Consider the following 21893-nt stretch of genomic DNA (forward strand, 5'->3'; position numbering starts at 1 on the left):
ATATCATTCATAGATCAGTAAGTTTAAGGGGATATCTATGTTAGATTCCCAGCGAAAAATCATAATTTCAGTAATTTTTTTTAATGATACAATCAATGTTTATTTATTCGTATAGATTTATAGCATAATTATATGATATGATAAAGAACATTCTGTGAAAGTTTCATAGAAAAATATTAAAAAATGAGCCGCATGGCAGAGAATTTTCGCCAGAACATTCCAAAAAACAGTTGATCACAACTCCTCATGGCTATGAATCATCTGAAATTAAAAAATCAAAGATGATTTGATTAGCTGATAAGTTTCCTCAAGGTGGCAGCTATGGAAAGGATTTTAAAATGATTTTTCAATTCTTACAACGCCCGGAACTCAAAATACTGATTTTGCATCAACAAAATCAGAAATTTTATTTATTTAAAATAAGTTAAAATTAAAAAAAACTCTACAGCGTTACCTCACAATTTATGTAAAGAAAGACTATTACAAAATTTCAACAGGATCGGATTCCAGTAGATTTTGAGCTACAGAGTTCACTGGCTTCGAAAAAGTGAAGTGTACGAAAAACACGTTCAAAGATTTCCATGGCCACTTACCGGACTTACAAGTGTACATCTCCGTCAATTTGGCTTTAGTTGCTCTCAAATTTTCATAAGAATAATCTCAAGATGTTTTAGATTAATAAAAATAAAAAAAAAATACCTTATTAGCCACCTTAAGTACCTTGAACCCAGTTGAATGCTCAAAACAACGGCAATGAGTCCAGACATTATTTGAACTTCCAAAATTACCTCTGCAGCACACTTCAGGAAAAAGATAGTCATAAGCTTACAAATCACCAGATGACATAAGAGTGGTATATACCATTAGATATTTAACCTTTACTCTTGGCCAGAACCCAGATTATTAGACAGCAGAAAGTGCTAAATGTGTGAAGTAGACCTGTAGCAAGTGGGATGTAGCAAAAACAGAGTTTCCACCCATTTCCTCAATATTCAAGTATCAAACATTTTCCCTTTCAAATGCTCCAAAATTAATGAAAACCAAGAAAAATGTTAATTTCCATTTCACCCAAAATTTAATACTCCTTCACAGCTAGAGAGATTCCACCACTGTTAATTTGCATTTAATGGTTTTGCTGTATATAGCGGCTATAACTGCTATAATGATCCGATATGAACAGATTTCTTTGGAGTCTGCACCAAAGTTTTTGGACCAATATTCAGTAGCAAGATTTGTAGAAGATATCAAATCAGATCAAATGGCTTTTCTATACAGAAGCTTGATTCACAGTCGTTCCAGTTAGTACATCACTTGCATGCATAGTGGTTCGGATATCGGACTGTTCAACGGAATAGGCAGCTCCTTGCATGAAATAACGTATGTAATTTCATATCGATATCTCAAATTAAGGATATATGCTGACGGTGACAGACAGACATGAAAATCGTTGCAAGTGACACAGCAAACCGTATCAAAGACGCCTCACAAAGCCATGGTCGGATGATTCAGTTAAGTCATTTAAACTGGGACATTCCTTGTCAACACTGACCCAACAAAATGTTGAAATTATTCTCAAGAAATGCTCGAGATGTCGAGGAATTTTGCTTTCTTTTTAATTCATGTGAACAGTTGTTTTTGGATACAAAGGCACAACTGAAAGAATGTCACGAATGGTTTCAACGTTTAAAAGATATTTATAGGAGTCAGGAACAGGCATAGTAGTGGAAGGAGATTTTTGATGCTGAATCCAAAATTGCTGGACCAAGATGCATTTCAAACCCAAGAGAATTTGGCCAGATCATGGCAAAAGTGACTGGAAATGCATTATCAAAACCTCAAACCATGGAGAATTCAACAAAGAGCTAGGTTATTACGGCTGCCAAGAGTCATGTCTTCTTTGCATTTGGACGGGACCAGCTAGAAGAGATGATATATTGGGAACTGGCAGCTGCTTTTCACGGGCCAAAGTCTGCTTTGCATTTGAGTGGGAACCATCAGCTAGGGGTCGATACCGATATGCCATTGACGCGTTTGAGCCGAGCACTGTAAAAGAAAAACGGCCACAGTACGAGGAAAGACACGATAAAAGTCATTCTCCAGCACAATGCTCGGCCTCACGTCGCAAAGATGGTCAAAAAATATTTGGAGACGCTGAAATGGGGAGATCTTACCCCACCCACCGTATTCTCCAGACGTTGCTCCATCTGACTACCACTTGTTCTGGATCGATGGCACACGGTCTAGCTAACGAGCACTTCAGTTCTTATGTGATGAAACCAAAAATTGGATTGATACTTGGATCGACGCAAAGATGAGGAGTTCTTTCGTCACGTAATACGCATGCTGCCAGAAAGATGGTCAAAAGTAGTAGCTAGCCACGGCCAATATTTTGAATAACATTTTTGTAACCGTTTTTATACAATAAAGCCTTAAATTTACAAAAAAAAAAAAAAGGCGGAAGCCAAAATATTTTATAGGGTCTAAGATGTTTCTTACGGCGTGTTGCAAACTTCGTGATCAGGGTATAAAAATTAAGTAATAAAAGGAGGCTTTGAGTACATTTTTATGGTTAAAATTCTTATTTAGTAAGGTTTGATATTTAAAGCAACGAAGCTATTTTATTGTTTTTCTCCCTGTATTTTATTGTAGTTTTATTTTATTTCAATTTATTGTAGCAAATTTCAATTTGTTTTACCAGTGGCTTATTTTCACTTAAGTTGAATTGCCATTTCCCTTGCTTTTGATGCACAGTCGTAAAAATGCTGGGGTATGATGGCAATGAATGGTAAGATTGTATACTTTACAAGAAATGTTTTAAAAATACTATATTCGAAAACGATTGAATGAAAGTGATATTTGAATACCGGAAGTTTTAAGCTCTTAAAATGATAATACCGTAATTTCTACCAAAACCATCTAAGTTCTTAGACCAAGTGAGCCGAAAAATTTTGAGCCTTCGAAAACCTTCAAAGTTGACTAAAAGTGGTTCAAAAGTGCTGCTTACTCGCTTGCTAAGCGAGATTTCCCCAAAAGGTGCTTTGAATAACACCCTATAGCCCAAGCCTTTTAAAGTTTATTGGCAAAGAAATGCTGTTAGTTGTGTCGGTATTCCAATAGTTAGATTCTAGAACTTATTATCAGTTATATGTGTTTTATTGGAACAGTGGAATTATACTCTTTAGTACATAAATTTACAAAAAAAATCGCTCTCTCGCTTGCGCTAGATCAGTCGGTTAGCCTCTGTTTAGAGGCGCATCAAGTTAAGTCTTCCGAAAAACACCAACACCTTTTTAACAATTTTAATAGAATACTTATAATAAAAGACCTAAGGCAGCGAAAAATGCCAACTCCGAAAGTTGGAGCTCAAATTAGAAATATTTTTGTTTATTCAACTAAAAAATGTCCCTTTTATTTTAGTACTATATCTCTTTCTACACACTGGCAATTTTATTAATGTTTTCCTGTTATTTTATTTTCATTCCCACGACTGTAATTTGAAGACTTGAGCTATAAGTAAGTGACGCATTTGAAGCACACGTTTCGTCTGGAAACTTTTATTGCTTTACTGTTATTTCCTCTCATCGCGAAACAATTTGTGAATTTGACATTTTCATCCACTCGCGAAATAGAAACAGACAGCTAACATCTTTGATATTGGCTAATTTTTGATATCTATACCTATACATACCTGAAAGTTCTCAGAAACATTTCATTGTGTGTGTGTATCTTCGTCGAGTTTTCTTTGCAATTCTTCCAATTGTTGCTTTGGCTCGTTGAAACACGTACAATACGCATTTGTTTTTCATTCCTCCTCTTCCCTGGCTTGCCACTTCTCAACTCCTCCGATTGCTTCGCTCACACATTTCTGGTCATTTACAGGAATTTTCCATGCCCACGCTGAGTATTTTCATCGCTCAGCAGCAAAAAATATCGCTTTTCGCTTTCTTAATTTCATTTCTTGCTTGTTTTTTTTCTTTTTATTGCTTTTCCCGTTTCCTTTGCTTAAATCCGTTATTGCAGTGCGTAACTTGGTGCGTGCTTCAAATTCACAATCGCTTTTCCACCGCCGGAGATTTCTCTTCGGCTCTTTCCCGAATTATTCGCTTATATTTGCTCGCTGCTTTTTCACCTCTGAAACCAACAACCGAAATATCTTCATACATACAATTTTTTTAATGGATCGTCAGTACACGCAGGGCAACTGGTGAGGCTCTAACAGTAATTTTGGGTTTTTGCTGCTTTCAAATCTACTTTAAATCGATTGCGTTTCGAGAAAAGTATATTCGCTTTCAGCGATCTTCAGATGTGCTATATTTACCTTTATTTAACCGGAGAGTGAAAGTTGATAAAAATGTTATATTGTTATCTTCTCATTTTCCACAAACTTACTTTTGATAGTAAGTATAGACAACTTACCTTTCCATCCTCCATTTTTTCAGTACATTTTGTTAGAAAATAAGTTTTGTATATTTTACCTCGCGTGCGTCGCCACCAGACAATGATTCCCATCGTGTTCTTGCAGTCTTTTCTATCGAGGGCCAAAAAGAATTTTGTGTACCTCCGATCTACCATTTTTTAAATGACTTTTCAGTTTTGCTCCCAGGTAGCTCGTTCCATCAGGTTTTGATTTTCTTCACCATGCTTTTGTCGAGATTCCTGTAAAGACAATGTATGGGTCACGTTTTCGACTGTTAGCCTTACACCATTCTTGGCAACATCGTCCATTGTTTTGATACCCTCGATGGCTTTGTGGCATGCCAGTTTGGAATATACTGCAGTGGCCTGGCAACTTAAAAGATTGGCATTAAAAAGAAAATACAATTTTTTGTGTTTCCATTAAAATTCTTTAATTGAGTTGTAAAGTACATGATAGGTCAATTGTAAAGTCCTTGGCCTACCATAGTAATAAATATTTTTTGACAAAATGCGTTTTTTTTTCATTCAACATAGTTCCATACAAGGGTGATATACTCGAACTATCCTATACTATTTTTGTAGTACGATTTGTCCTTTGCTTCAAAATAGGCCTCAGTTTCGGCGATCACATTTTTATTCAAAGAAAATTTCTCCCAGCAAGCATTATTTTGAGATAAGAAAAAAGAAAATATCGCTATTGTCGGGGTCTAATCTGCAGAATAAGGTGGATGCGGAAGCAATTCGAAGCCCAATTCACGGATTTTTGCAACCACACTTCCTTTTTCATCTAATGTGGCTGTTTTTCAGTCTAATAATACCATATAGTTTTCGCTAATGATGGTCCTTTCTTCTAAAAGTATTCCTTGCGCATCCCAAAATACAGACGCCAGAAAATTGTCAGCCGATTATTATGTTTAGGCGCGCTTTGGAGCGGGTTCATCGTATGTAGTCCCCTCGAATGTCTTTCGATTGTACTTCAGAGTAAGATGATGGAGACATGTTACATGCATGTCACATACCGCGTTTATTACGCTGGAACACTTCCAAGCACTGCTTCGAATCATCAACTGGTCGTAGTTTTTGGTTAAAAGTGAGTTTGCGCCACACCCGCTGTGCACAGAGCTTTCTCATACCCAAATATTCGTGAATGATATGATGTACACTTTCAGTTGATGTCTTTGAAGTGCTTGCTTTATCAAACAACTTCACTCTACGGTCTTTCGCCGGTAATAACCTCTTCGGGGCGTCCACTGCGTTCACCGTCTTCAGTACTCATTTCACCACATCTCAACTTAGCATGTCAATCCTTAATTAATGATTTAGAAGGGGCAGTGGAAACTCGTAGTCAAGACAAGTTTTTGCTTCACGCGCAGGCCGGAGAATTTTCATTTGCCGCATTGCTTAATATAAAGTACTGCGAACACCTGAAATTATTTTCCCGCTTTTGAACTTGCCAGATTACGATATGTAGTAAAAAATGTTTGGTTACACCTGAGCTTAGCGTTTTTTTGCTTTGAAGTTAGGGAAATATGTCGCTTACTAAAATAACACGAATGGTAACTCTATAGGAAAAGCATGTGAACTGCAAAATATTTTTTGGTATAAATATTTCGTGAGAAAAATCAAAGCGATGTAAAAATGAAGTCGGAAATGAAGTTAACATTTCTTGCTCCACCCACTATTTATAATTGTCTAAATCCCACAGCAATAATAACCTAATGAACACAACTAAATTTTTCAATTCGAGATAATAAGCTCGAGCCCTTTCCATACTCCCTGCCAACTTTAGTATTCTGCTCGCACTACTTTCCCGGCATTCATGGCCTAAAACCCAACAAGTGCTTAACCCGAGTTAAATAATAAAATATTTAAATACGCCTAAGTGACGTTGAAAATTCTAAAGCAACAACGGCACAAACACAATAAAAACTTTTTAATCTTCGGTTTTGTGGATTTTCATTTGTGTGGCTTTGCTCTGGTGATTATTGAAATTAATTACAATCCCTTTGTGCACTTAAATCGCAAAACTTGTGCGCAGACTTTCATAACTCGTCATACCACCGTGTACCGGGTACCGCACATAGTTTGCACATACTGTATTAATAGCACTCACCATCGGCATCCATCCCTGCCGTTTGCACGTTCATTGTCAAACCAAGTGAAATCGGCTTCATTTTGACCGCAAAGTTTTGCTTCGAAGCTTTCATTGTTCGAAGCTGTAGCGCGCCAACTGAAGATGCGAGAGTGATTGTACGTCGCACAAACTTTGTATTACCGCAACTTGAGAGCATTCCCCATCAAGTTCATAGTTCTGCGGTGGTCTGATTGGAGACACACATTTGTGGGTATGAGTCTTCATATTTGACACTGCGAAAGTTTGTCGGAAATTCAAGCATCCGTTAAACTTTTTACTTCATGCAGTCAACTCGTTTGCTTACTCAACTTTGTATTGTCTATACAAGTATGTAAATAGTGTAGTTATTTTAGCGCGATGTTGGAAAATTTTAAAGCAGTAAAATTTTTTTTGTTTTTACGAGCTATTTTCGTAATAAAATCATCTCATATGAAGAAGTTCAACTCCAGAAAAAGTAGTTAAGCTATTCGCTTTCTTCGAACTCAGCGTAGACTATAGACCATAGATAGATGTAGAAGGTGGTGCTAATGGTTAAGAAAGAAACAAAGTTTCTTGAGAAAATAAATTTAAGTTGTATATACATATATGTTGTGTTTTACCTTGTTATGAAGCGTCTTTTGTCACGCATTCGTCGTTCTCGACCACAATACCGTGAGGCAGGGTCCTGGCGCCTGTTGCACGATAATGCGCCGTGTCATCGGTCGACGCTTGTCACTGATTTTTTCACAAAAAAGTCCATATTATCACCTGATCTGGCACCCTGTGATTTTTACCTATTTGGAAAACTTCATTTGCCCATGAAAGGACACTGGTTTCAGGACATTTCAGCTATCCAAAAGGCGACGACCGATATTCTCAAGAGCTTTCCGAAAAATGGCCTTAAACACTCATTTGAAATGCTAATTGAAAAACGCTAAGCGCCGTATCGAAGCGCAAGGAAACTACTTTGAATAAAAAAATATAACTTTTGAAAAATATTAATTTTTTGTGGTTTTTTTTTAACAGTCCTGTTTCTTTTGCGACAGACCTTGTATATCCAGTTCCGCTAAAATTATTTTAAAAACATCTTCAAATGAGTGGTATGTAACACTAACTGAACCGAAGAAACTGAATAATATATCCCGTTGATGTGGAAAACCTCAATTAAAGCAACGAAACTCTTTTTGTTAGGAATATGAGGTTTAGACAAAGGTATCTAATAGACCAAATCCATTCAAATACAGAGCCATACACATACTTTTTAAGAAAAACTTTCTTCTTTAGTTTCACTAAAATTGCAGGCATTTTGAGCCACCTCGGTCCAAATATAAGTGGAAAAACGGTAATCATTATGTGTGTTAGTTTGAGGGTATAGAAAGGGACATTGACATTGCTTAAGTATACCTGAGAGCACACTCTGAAGCCATCCTATATATCAATAATACGCACTGAACGAAATGTTTAGAATAACGAAATTCATTATAAGTAGAATATCGGTGTAGGGGATAATATTTACTCGATTTTATTTGTTGTACCCAAGACTACATACAACTAAAATGCCACAGACTAATAAAATGCTCCCAGAGTTTCATCAAAGTCCCTCATATACAATCACCAATCATATGGAGTAAAGTCAGCCGGATGTTCCAAAATCCTGATATTTGTTGTATGGGCACTAGGCCAAGATTTTGTACAAATTTTATCCGTTTTCGACACAAAGATACACTCGCTTATTTTCATTGCGATAACTCACTTATTATCACTTATTGGGCGATGTATGCGGTCACTCGGAAGTTCGATTATCTTTATTAGGGTGATTAAATTTTTTTTTTTTTCGTTTGGTTCTCGGAAAAATAGGTTCCTAGACACCTCTAAGAAAACCTCTCCAAGCATGAGTTCTTAATTGTAACGGGAAGGTCCTCCTACATTCAGTTTTCTATTTTTTCTTATTATCAGATTTATATCTCGCTTCCAACTACTTGAAAAAATTTCTTGTTCCTTAGATTTTATAGGAAATTTAATGCTGAAAAGGTCTTCACGATTTTTTCGTAAACCCAACCGTTTAGAAGATATTAACGGTTGAACTTTGATAATTTTTGGGAAAATTTTTATTTATTATAATTCAATGAAAAAAATCTTTAGGAATGATGAAACTCATAGGTTTTTGGAGAGGCTTTCTTAGAGGTGTCTAGGAACCTATTTCTCAGAGTACCAAACGAAAAAAAAAATTTTTTTTTGAATCACCCTAATCTTTATATTAGGTATATGGACGCTAAAATAAGTATTGACCGGATTAAATCCATTTTTGACACTTGGACAAACACTATCAGGAAATAATTTTCTCTGCTTTAACAATATATACATATCTCACACATTGACCGATATTTTCTCTCAAAAGTCAACTATAGATACTGGGGACTACATATTCGGTACCTAGAGTCTTGAAAAATTTTAGTTCGATTTAAAATATTTTTGGTTGTAAGGTGGCACAATTCAAAGGCGTCATAAAACCTTGAACGAATGTTCTAGGGCGTTACAATTATTTTTTCTTGATTCCGGAAAGTGAATAGTCGAAACGTTTTAAAATGGTGTTATATGGGAAGTAGTCGTGGTTGTAATCTGATTTTACCCACTTTCACACTGTGGCATAGGAATATAAAATAATGTCATGTACACATTATGTGATTTCACCTAAAGGAGGGCGGTGGTACTCCCATTGTCTCTACTAAAGCTGTCTAATACCAATTCGGTGGTAAAATTTAATGTCTCTGGCGTACTTAATGTTTTATCGCATTTTTAGTAGTTTTTGATGGTAGCAATGTATAAGGAGTGAGCGGTTTTATGATCCGATTTCAATAATTTTCACATTGTCTGTAAGGGTTCTTGTTGGATTTATCTTGAACGAATTTGATTATTTTGACTGGAATGGTTTGAGAGATATGTACATTAAGCCTCTTAGAGGGCGGTGCCCCTGTCCACTGCGATCCCCTGTGCTAAATAAGAGTTTTACATCTTAACTTAGTGCTTAGTACCTTTAATGACGATTTGTGAGCGTTTCAGTGGTCTGATTACAACCATCTACAAAGTCGTATCAAGAAATTTCCCACACATATCAAGCTTCGTTACCATATCTCAGTTATCACTTAAATTACAGCTTGTACGAAGGAATGGACAGATAAACAGTCAGTCGGATTTCAACTCGTCTCGTCATCCTGATCATTTAACAGTTAGTAAACTAAAACTATTATATGCTGTAGCAACATGTTGTAAGAGTAAAACAGATTATCTGTTTAGAGTTTGTCACGAAATTACGTGAGAGAAAGAAGTTTTATTTACACGACAAAAATAAGAAACACCAAAACGTTGTTATTTTAATTTTTCACATAAATTTTAAAGTTATGTGAACAAATTTTTATATCTTGGCTATTGACTTTTTCATTTCATACAAATTTTCTATATCACTTTTCTCTACAGGACTTGTAGTTTTGTAGATAAATCTTTTTGAAACCATAAAAATTTAACCACGCCGCTCTCGTTTCCGTTTTCCGAAATCTCCTGTGAAATATGTTTTATTTCATCTTTGCTTTTATCTTCCTTTTCCAATGGGTTTCAAGCGAGAACGATTTTTTTCTTTAAAAACTTATCTACTATGAGTCTGAGTTAATATTTCGTTCCGTGAATCGGTCTCAATTTCATATATCACTGTATAGGATACTGTTACCATCAACATATGTACATACAAGGTGCGTTCCAAAGTAAACAGGACTTAAAAAAAAAAACAGAACAAATGGTTTTTTCGGCAAAGTAAATTTATTTTATTCAAAATAGTCTCCATCTGCTTTAATACAGATTTCTGCACGGTCCAAAAGCATGTCGAACGTGTGTTTTAGCTCGTTGGCCGGTACGGCCGCCTGTATGTCAGTATGAACAACCTTAAATTGTCATTTTCGCTGATGTTAACGATTCCACAAAATAAATATGGCCTCGATTATGAGCGTTAGGGTTTTAGGGAAGGCTGTTAAAAACCTCTTCAGATCAAAATAAATCTGTATTTGGTCGATGGGAAATGTGGAACAACGAGACGGATCGTCATTGGTTCTCTTCCCAATTTGTCGAGTTTTTTTAGATGTAATCATTCGTCAAGTTCCTACCTTAAAAACCGTATTTAAAAGTGCTTCGTAATTATACTTATAGCACTTGTTTTTATTTTTGATCTATATCTTTTTAGAGGGTATTGATATATATATCAAGCACTGCATTCCAGGAGTAAAAATTATATGGGCGTACTGAAATAAATAAAACATTTGGAGAATACCATATAATTGGAAAGAGGTTTCCTCTTTGAACAGTTTAAACTCGTACCTATACCATAGATTTCCCAGAAATTCACTGACGTGCTAAGATCTTAAATATCTCAATAAAGTGAAATAGGTTAAAGTTATGAGACTTAGAAACACTGTTGGAGTGGAAGAGACCGCAACTCATATCTTCTTCCGCTTCTAGCATACTTCTTTCATAGCCACTGTATTTAATTGTGGGAACCAATGTATTTTAAATTCAGTTCTAAGAACCGGCACTCCGTACACCTCAGTTCTGTATATTCTTATTTCCGTTCTACATTTAATTTCTAAGCGTTCCTTTTAACGTTTAAACCTTCAATAGAAATGTCCACACTTTCCCCTTGCTTGTCACTCACATTCAGAAAAGAGTACTCTAGCACAGATTGTTAACAGCGCCGAACCATCATTTCCAGCATCGTCAACCAGTCTTCATCTCCTCGTTTTGTTATTTTCTTTTTGCTCGACAGTCAGCGCTGCTATATCAAATGACACATATCAGTAAACTGCAGTTGAGAAATAGTTTTCAGCCATCGCTTGACTCACTTCAGCGCAGCCTTCAGCCGTCAGTCTCGAGTCTCCAGCAGGAGCACCACAACTCGGCTAAATAAAAGTGTCACTTGCCATTCGTGGCACATCAACGAGTGCGCCTTCTAGTTGCACTGCCAAATCTCAATTAAATATTGTGTAAGCGAAATGTTTCTCTTTTTTTTGGAGTTGCAATCATTTTTGTTTTTCATTACTTCTGACACTTTCATTTGTGCCTCCCTGGCGGCACTCGGCAAAGTTACTCACGATTTTGTCATTTTGAGATTTTGAATTGCTGCCAATTAGTCGGGTAAGTGGCTGAAGGACTTTTGCGCTGTTTCTATGTGCGTGGCGGAGCCTCTACACACTTGCCGAGAGCGAAAGCCGAATAAACACTGGCACTCACAGCGAGCACTTGTCTAAATGAAATGGAAAATAAATAAAGCTCTTGAAATATGGAAGTGTAGCGAGAAGTTGTTGTGCGAGCAAATATTTACACTATCCGTTGCAAGGATTACAAATAGTTTGGTAACTTGTATGTATTCGACTTGTAGTTAGTAGACTGCACATTGATATTTGGTGCTTTTGCAATTTTAATTTTAAACACGTCCTCTTTCCTCATATTTTAACAAACTATTCAAAGTGATTGTTAAAATTGAATACAGCCATAAAGCTAAACGTTTCAAGCGTGGTTATTCATGTTTAAAAACCAAACCTGCGACAAAATTTCAGTAGATTCTTTAATAGTCCCGCTAGGGAAGTTTATTTTTACAGCGACTATGGTAATCCCACTAAAGAACTGAAATAACTTTCGGTATATACACTTTTTTTAAAGCTTGTACAGTTCAAAACTAAATCTCGAATCTTGGGTTACTGAGCTCGGAGGTTATTCCAATTTTAGGTTGTTGTAGAAATTAAAAATTAAACCTTTTGTTCGCCAAACGGTTAAGAGCAGAACGAAATTTGTAGAGGCACTCTGCAGGGTAGAGTGCTACGTTCGCTCCTACGGACATTAGTGGTAATTAAACTGTTATGAAATTTAGACAGCAAAGCCCCTAAGATAGTGTCATATGCAGACGAAATTGCCATCTCAATAATGGGAAGATGTCTACACAAACTTGGCAATAATATGAACAACAATTTCAATACAGTCCAAAAAGAAGAATAAAAAGTGGGTCTGCGATTGATTGCGAAGGAAATAAATCGATTTGTTTTAACTGGAAAATGCAAGATCTCTCCATGGAGACTTCCTTGAGACACAACTTCCTCTCAAGGACCTCACCAAACACCTTAGGGTAAGGTAATGGCTCGCAAATGGAGGATGGATTTGGTGTGCTGATATTCTATCAATACATAGGCATAAGGTAGTGTTTTAAGCTGCCGGACTAATGTAGAATATTTCAAGCAGAGGTCTTTGTTATTGGGAAAGTCACGGAGGTAGCCTCTAATGCATCAACAAGCAACTGCAGATTACTGTTAAATAGTCAAGGTTGTAGCTTCGTCTCGTATATTACGTAGAAGTCTTTTGGAGTGTGTCTAGATAAGATTCACTTCACTTCTGCCGCGTGCCAGATCACATTAGCGAGAGCAAACGAGATTGCCTAGGATGAACGAGACTCTAAGGGTGGTGAATGGCTACCACCTGATAACGTTATAAGCATTGGGAAATCCATGCATTGTCTGACGATGATCTGAACCGAAGCATGGTGATGAAAATCAACGATCTACTGAATATACAAAAGTCCTACTAGCACTCGAGAAATTGTAAGAACATGATTAAAGTACACACTAATCACAGTCTGGTGGCGTTTCACGCCTGCAGAATAGGGCTGTCAGATTCAGAAGACTGCAGAAAATGTGAGGAACAAAGTGCCAAGGAATCAATGGAGCATTTCCTGTGCACTTATTCCGCATTGGCAAAGCAACGCATCAAGCATTTGAGGAGCTAACGGTATGAAACACTGGAGGAGATATCATTAGTGAGGCTACATAGTCCTCTGATATTCGAGTCAAAAGATGACTAGTCCTCATTGATCACGTAGCGGCACTCCAATTGGTATCGCAAAGGACCAAAACTGGTGTAGGCGTTGCTGATTAGCCTACCACACAAACCTATCTTAACCTAAAAACTAACCAATCAATAGAACAATGCTAGATATTTAATTATAATTATATAATTATAATATAATTATAATATAATTATTTTAAAAAAGCCTGGGTACAGCATCCTTCCGCAATTTCTTCCGTAAAATTTAGTGTTTCTGACGTTTTTTGTTAGTCGGTTAACGGACTTTTAGTGATTTTCAACATAACCTTTGTATGGGAGGTGGGCGTGGTTATTATTCGATTTCTTCCATTTTTGAACTGTATATGGAAGTGCCTGAAGGAAACGACTCTATAGAGTTTGGTTGACATAGCTATAGTAGTTTCCGAGATATGTACAAAAAACTTAGTAGGGGGCGGGGCCACGCCCTCTTTTCCAAAAAAATTACGTCCAAATATGCCCCTCCCTAATGCACTCCTTTGTGCCAAATTTCTCTTTAATATCTTTATTTATTTATGTAGCTTGCGATTATGACACTTTATAGGTTTTCGGTTTCCGCCATTTTGTGGGCGTGGCAGTTTCGGCCGATTTTGCCCATCTTCGAACTTTCTTAACCTTCTTATGAAGCCAAGAAATACGTTTCATCATGATATCTCAATTTTTACTCAAGTTACAGCTTGCACGGACGGACGGACAGACAGACAGACAGACATCCGGATTTCAACTCTACTCGTCACCCTGATCACTTTGGTATACATAACCCTACATCTAACTCTTTTATTTCACAAACAACCGTTATGTGAACAAAACTATAATACTCTCCTTAGCAACTTTGTTGCGAGAGTATAAAAATGAATACATATACCTCTGCCATCTCCAATTTCATAGAGTTCGCAATAATTTTCTTGAGCCGTGTCATAAATGGCACTTAAGACACTCTTACAGAAATGTAGCAATATGGATCATTAATAAGCAGCTGTCAGTTGAGAATTATTGCCTTGTGTTTTTCTTCATTCAGTATACACTTGCGCATAAATTTTGCCCTATCCGGCCCGTTAAACCAATTATTTGCACTTATTAAGCTCACACTACAAGTGCATTGTTTACGGCCAGAGCGTTGAAGCACAAATTAGAGTGCCGTTGCAACGCTGCATTTAATGACGCAAGTGCAAGTTGCACGCACCGGCAGTGCAGCACGCCAATTGGCAAGGCGCGAGGCTCGAGACTAACGGATAATGGCAAAGAGTTGTCGTAGGCGCGTAGCTGCAATGCAGTGGAGCACTGTGCGGTGGACATGAAAGCAGCTGACCAGGCTACCAGAAATGCACACATACACACACTATCCCACACACACATACATGTACATATATACACACATCCATGCATACAATGAAGTTATGACCGCTCCCTTTGGTTGTCTCATAAAAATGTGTACGAGAGAAATTATTATTGTCACGTCGTATATTGCATTACGTATACGCAGTGGCGAACGTGGTTTAGTGGTAGAAGTGCAAGCTTAACAATAGGAACAGACCAATGGCAACTACTGCAATTTTGTACAGACAAACACAATAACGGTGAATGTAATATGTGTTGCCGTCAATTGTGAAGCGCCACAGCTGCTTTTGTTGTTGTTGTTAGTTGCCTAGTGCCACTTGAAAATATGAAATGAACGACTACACATAAATTGCTTGTCATTTGTTATGCCACCAACTTAATATTAGATGTCGCTGGGAAATTTTTAAATAAATAGTTGTACATGAAGTGGATGCGGCAGAGTTGAGGAATAGCTTGTGCTGTATGTTGCTTCAGCCTTGGGCGAGTGGAACCACAAACGTACTTGTATATTTTTATACCCTGAAAAATCACACAGTTTTTGAGATATCGCTCTGAAATTTAGCACACTCTCTTTTATCAGCAAGAGAATGCTTATTTGCCGAAATTGCCGATATTAGCCAACTACAGCATATAGCTGTCAAACAAACTGAACGATCGGTATCAATTGCTTGTATGGAAAACTTTTTCGTTTGACAAGCTATCGTGACGAAATTTGGTTATTATTATAACCTGTAGCTACGCTATATTCTCCGAAGAAATTGCTTGGAACGCACAACTATAGCATATAGTTGCCATACAAAATGATTTGTCAGATTCAAGTCTTTGTATGGAAAACTCTTTTATTTGTCAAGATATCCTTCCCAACTTTGGCGGAGGTTATTGTTCAGGGCACTGCTACAATCTCTGAAGAAATTGTTCAGATCGGACTAATATTGTATAGAGCTGCCATACAACAGACCGTTCAAAGTCACATTAAAAATCTTTTCACAGCCTTTTGTGCCATAAAAATGCAGCTGTGAAGGGTATTATAGCTTTGATGCAGCCCAAGTCAACGTTGTAATTTTTTTTTCTAATACGTTTTTTATTTTTATAATTTTTTCATATTTTTGTAAGTTTTTCCTTATTTTTGTAGTGTTTCAATTACAAAAGCGCTTGAAAAAACATGCGCTGCAACATGCAACATGCCACAAATTAGGGCAGCCTGTAGTGCGTGCACGGGCTAAGGGAAAAGTGGCGCGTTGAAATTGCTGCACATAAATTGCAGAAAATTGTCTCTGGAAAATCTCAGCTAATAAATACTTGCAGTTGGCAATAACAATTGTGTTCAAGCAGTCTGTTGCACGCCGCACAGCGCTCTTTCATTATTCGCCATTTCGCCTTGCTCATATATTTCGCTTTCATCTATGCTTTTATTACATTCTCCACTTCCCTTGTGTCTGCTGCAGCTCTGCACATACTTGCAACGCCAACGCAAATGGGTCGTGCAACAGTTGCACGCCAATAATGGCGCAGTCAGCGTTGCGTGCATAAAAATTTGTTGCATTCTCGCAGTATTGACTTTTGTTGCAATAAAATGCGAAATTGTTGCATGCTTTCCGCACTGTCATATTATTTGTTAATCGTTGTTATTGTTATTGCTGCGACGTAAAACCAGTCTGATGGTGTTTTTTGCTATATTTTTTTTTATGGCGCACACACGTGCTGCCAATATTGTCACACCTACGTTAACTCATATGACGTTCAGCGAAAGCTGTCATGATGACAATTGTCATATCGTTAGTCGTTAGGAATAATGGTTATGCCACAATATATATGTGAACAAAACGATATGGCCTCGATTGTGGTAAAGTTTTATTAATAGAGTTTGATTACTTCAAGCTCCAGGCTATCGCGACTATTCACTTTTATATACTATATATGTACTACTTTTGCCTTAAATTGTAGGTTTTATTTAGCTTGACTTGAATTATGCGATATACACCGTTATTTTGGAAAACTTGTTGACATACGACTCCGATAAAACCCTCGTCCCTGTTGCCAACAAAGTGGGACAGTCGATTTTCGCAAGCTTTTATTCATTAGAATTATTCACCAGCAAAATGATTCGCCAGAGACAGGAACATTAACTATAGCCGAACTATAAGGTGGAACTTCCCAACCAAGATCCCGGAACTTTTGATATTTTTTCTGTTTCCGAAGGGGGAATCTTACACAGACTCTTAGTAGTACGTAAGTTGCCATATATATTTCTGGCCTAATAATGTAAATAGGCATATTTATCAACGAAAATGTTGTTTTTTTTTTTGTCGATTGCTGTTTTGTTTCGGGCTCATACGCATAGATCCATAATTCGTCACCTGTGACGATCTTATAAACGTCTTTTGAAGCACCGCGATCGTATTTTTTCAGCATTTCTTTACACCCAACCACACGAGCCTTTTTTGAGCGATTGTCAAATTGTGCGGGATCCAACGAGAACAAACCTTTTTTACGGCCCGGTGTTCATGCAATATCGAATGTATGCTGGTGGGAGAAATGCATAGGCATGCCTCTATCCGAAGGTATGTTACATGACGGTCTTGCATTATCAGTTCACAACGGCATCGATGTTTTCTGGCACAACGGCTGTTTTTGGACGATCTTCACGGAATTCGTCTTTGAGCGAGCGTCGGCCACGATTGAATTCGTTGTACCAGTTTTTCACAGTGCTATAGGATGGCGCTTCATACCCATACAAAGATTTTAGTTCATCGATGCACTCTTGTCGTGATAATCCACGTCGAAAGTTGTGAAAAATGATCGCACGAAAATGTTCACGAGTTAATTCCATTTTTTGGCCGAGATGAATTTTTGATTTCCCTGTAAATAAAACAATTCACGATTAAATGACAAAACGTTCTGAGTGATGTCATGCTAAAAAATGTCAAACTTTCCAATGGAAATGTCAGATTGCACCTGGCAACACTTAGTGTTGCTCTAGGCCAGAATATATATAGCAGCCCTCGCATGTAGTATGCACGATTCGTATTGCTCTCTAAGGGAACGCTTCATTCGGGACCACTCCTAATCTATATTCGACTTGTCGAACTGTACGCTTACGTACTAAACCTTTTTTTAAATGTATACTCAATATATTGAGGCGCACTGCGTTAGTTAAAGAGGAAAATATCCATTTTATTCTGTATACACTTTTTCCCGGGTAGAGCAGGTGGAGGCTTAACTCGTTTAAACACCTTTAACCCCGTCATCTGTTGCATTGCGGAAGGGACCTGCCGCTAAGCATTATATCGCAGGGCCATCTTAACCTATTCGGCCTGCCACTTCTGTCTCCAGATCCAGTCACTCCGTTGTAAATCTCGGACAGTTGAAAAATAAATGCTCTGCATTTTCGCTACTGTTACCACAAAAAGAGCAAGTAACTCCATTGTCATGACTGTACATAAGTATGTACTCTCTAAAACTTCCATATCCTGTTAGAAACTCCGTAGTAAAACTCTATCTCGCCATGTCTTCGTTCCACCCATGCTTTTACACTTCCGATTAATCGGTACTTCCTCTTCTCTTTGCTTCTTTGTCCCAACGCTTTCTTCATTCCTGTATGCTGACTTGTTTTTCCTCTTTACGTTCTGCCATTGTTCGCTTCCTGCCTATAATTTTGCTTTTGTCATAGATCGTTTTCAGTTCTCGAGCCTTATATCTGACGGAACTATCCCAGATGTAACGCTAGCAGCTTCATGAGATATCGAGCTTCTGATGAGACATTATCTGTGTGGTTTCTCCACCAAAAGTGACCGTTTCTGATATTTTCAGATAGCCCAAATCATGCGTGTATGGCCAAAGCGTTTTTATTTTTGTTTACAAAGGAAGAATCTTCCAAAAATAAGAGTACTGTCAATGTGAAATGGCAGCATGCATGATTCATATTGTCCACTAAAACTAGAGGTGTACACCTGATATTATTATCTAACTAAGCTGAACTTGTACGCAAGAGTATGGTTCCTCACCTCGATTGACTTCACCACATTTTTTTGTATTATAAGATAAAGTTAAGTAGAGACTCACCTCTCTGAATGATGTCGGAGCTGCTACAAAGTATACAGCTATGCCAGCTGTAGCCGCTAGCTTTTGGAGCTCCGTTGTTTATGCATCGTTCTCATGTGGCATACATATAGTAGGATGGAAGGAGTAATGGCTTATCTTTGACACCCTTTTCAGTCACAACCGTCAAGTCTTCAAGCCAATGTTATCAATAGTTCCTGCACGAAAGTCACGTTGTAGCCGTCTTTATTTAGGTTGACAAAAAGATCCGCAGAGGCGATCTTACTTTTGCGGAAGTCCTACCGGAGCATCTTCAGCTCCCGTTTTCGAACGCTCGGAATGCTGAGTATGTACCTTCTGCTCCTCTAGTAGGACAAGTGATGTCACCATCATTTCTTCTAAGCCTAGATTCTGCTGCATTTCATCTTCTTCCAGCAAGTTTTTTTTTGCCATCGGTTTGACGTATTTTGAGGCGAAACAATATGCCCTATGCCTTCTTTCCGAACGTGGAGACTGTCGTTTGCCTCCTTATTAATCTGGAGGATATAGAAGAATTCTCCACGCTCAACATCCTTCAGTTGCTAGTCCGCACGTCAGGATTCTAACGTTGTAGTAACCGCAATGTTCCATGTCTACCAAGCGATGTATGGTGACCTTCGCCTTAGGCACCTATAGAATGTTGCTACGATCAACCATCTCCTGTTTTGCGTTTTCGCACAGATTCCGAAGCATTGTGAAAGCTTTCCTCACCATTGTCAGTGAAGGGTCATCCAGGAGACCATTTGAGGATTTTGACTCCGCTAAACCATCCTGCCATTACGGCATGGATCCGTTTGGCTCTGAGTCCATCCTTGAGTAGAGAACTTCAAATAGCTTCATCTCCACGCTTTTACAGATGTGTCTCAGCAAATTTTTGCACTCGACTAGCGCCATGATCAGATGTCGTTTTGCAATCTCACTTGTTGCTGGCTCTGCTTTAAGCGTAGTCGGTTTCTTGTCCGGCTATTTCTCTGCACTTTGTGCGATGTGTTCTTTTATACAATTTGCAAGCGAAATGTGTCCAGTAGTTTTTCACCTTCACTGGGGACCAAACCAACCAAACTCTTCCTTTAGTTTGGATTTATCCTCTGGTCGATAACATTTTCCTACCGCCGACTTGTATCGCGTTTTTGGCTTTAGGCCCTCCTTCATTGATTTCTTCCGGGGCCTTCACTTGTTGCCTGAGTTGAAAACCTCAGTCATCTTCTCAAGAGAACGCAGAAGCTATTTTGCTTTTTCTTCTTTGCTCACAACGTTTTCTTTGTCAGAGTCTCCATGAACTGTGGCTACCACCGAAACCTGCTCCCGTTGCAGCGGTGGTGTGGCCGAACAAAAATTTACTGGTAAATAAGTTTTCGAAAAATACTCCAACGACATTTTACTTTCTCTTTTTTAAAAACATTTCCAAGTTGCGCTTATTTATTTCAAATTTGTTGTTTGTAGAAAAACACAAGCACTTGCTGGATAGTAACTGCAGGATGCGAGCTCGCATATGCCAGAATACACACACACCGATATATGCAGCGCGTTCAAAATGCTCGTTACTTTAACCAGACAAAAGTACTCTTACTCGTCCATTTACAGCAAATAACTTTTCACCATTCATTGTTGCTGTAAATTTGGTGCAGTTGCCCTACAGACGACATCAGTAAATGCCAGCGAGGACTTAATATAGCGCCACACTATTTCAGCGCTCGCTGTAAATACGCTCGTAACTGTAAATAAGCTGAACACTACAAGCCATACACATTTCAGCATTAACGCCAACACACACACATGCACAGTCGAGCAATTTTGGCGGCTTTGTTTTACGACTCGAATAGAGTTTACTGTGAATAATTAAAGTTAATTAAAGCATGCATTTTCTAATTACACGCGACCTAGAACACGAAAATTTATTAAATTTAGGAAGTAAATTGGGTTTTTTTGTGGTTTTCCAGAAAAAATAAAACGCACATTTAATGTTAATTTAATGTTATGGTCAAGAATTTAACTTTATTAAAAAGGTAAAGGTAAAGGTTGGCCATTACGTTTTAAAAACGATTTGGCGCAAGTGATCGCCGTGGCTGATTCGAATAAATTCCAACCGCGAGGCCCAATTTTCCACCACTTCTTGTAGCAATTAGCGCCGTATGATATTAATTCTCTTCTAAAGCCTTAACTGTCTTAGATTTATCTACGCAGACAGGCAACTTCACATAAATCCACAAAAAATAGTCCAACGATGTTAAATCGTATGAATTCGAGGGCCGCGGCACATGTCCACGACACGAGTTATGCGCTCACCAAAAGTTTGCTTCAATAAATCGATTGTTTCGTTGGATGTGTGGCCCCAATGGTCCAACGATTCTGCGTATATAACATCTCAACGATTACTTGTGGATTGTCAGCACTCTAAATGAGCCGAATTTGACAGATTGCTCATTGTGAAGAACCAAAGTTCGAAAATCCTTGTACTCAATATTTTACAGCCTTACTTGAAAAGCCGAATATCTCGAGAAGTATTATTGATAGCTATTTTGACCTCGAACCTTTTTTATAGCAAATAAAATTTCCTACAAATTTGTCATTCAAATTTTTTCTATAGCTCCTGTCATTTACGAGATAAATTCAAAAAAATGCGAATTTCATAGAAAAATCAGGTTAAGAGCCCTGTACTACCTCACCGGTGTGAGTTACGACTATGTTGCACTCGGCACTTTTGTAGAGTGAACAATTCTGAGAAATATGCGTCTAAAGTCAAAGAGATGCCATAAAATACCTCTGATCTGTAGGAGTTTAAAGACAAAAACTCACGATTGCAGTGTATTTTCTATGGAAAATTTTTACAGGTCTTGGTCCAGTTCTTAATGTTAATATTAAGAGCTATAATTGTCAGGGAATTTTTTTTAGGGTATTTCCAAGGAAATTTTGTGACGGGACTGAAAAAAATTAATAGTTCATTAAAAAAAAATCACCCTAATACTATATATACACTTGAAAACAATATTGCTAAAAATTTGCATTTTTGCTACCATTAGGGTTACTCTGATATATTGAC

At 37.7% G+C, this 21893-nt stretch overlaps 1 protein-coding gene across 2 annotated transcripts in view; it reads left to right on the top strand.

The window, feature by feature from the left end:
- The window catches only part of LOC120779062 (regulating synaptic membrane exocytosis protein 2), a 414623-nt gene that overhangs the window by 172968 nt on the left and 219762 nt on the right, over positions 1 to 21893 (top strand). The window lies entirely within an intron of this gene.

This window comes from Bactrocera tryoni, chromosome 5 (assembly GCF_016617805.1).
Source record: "Bactrocera tryoni isolate S06 chromosome 5, CSIRO_BtryS06_freeze2, whole genome shotgun sequence".
NCBI classification, from domain to species: Eukaryota; Metazoa; Arthropoda; class Insecta; order Diptera; family Tephritidae; genus Bactrocera; species Bactrocera tryoni.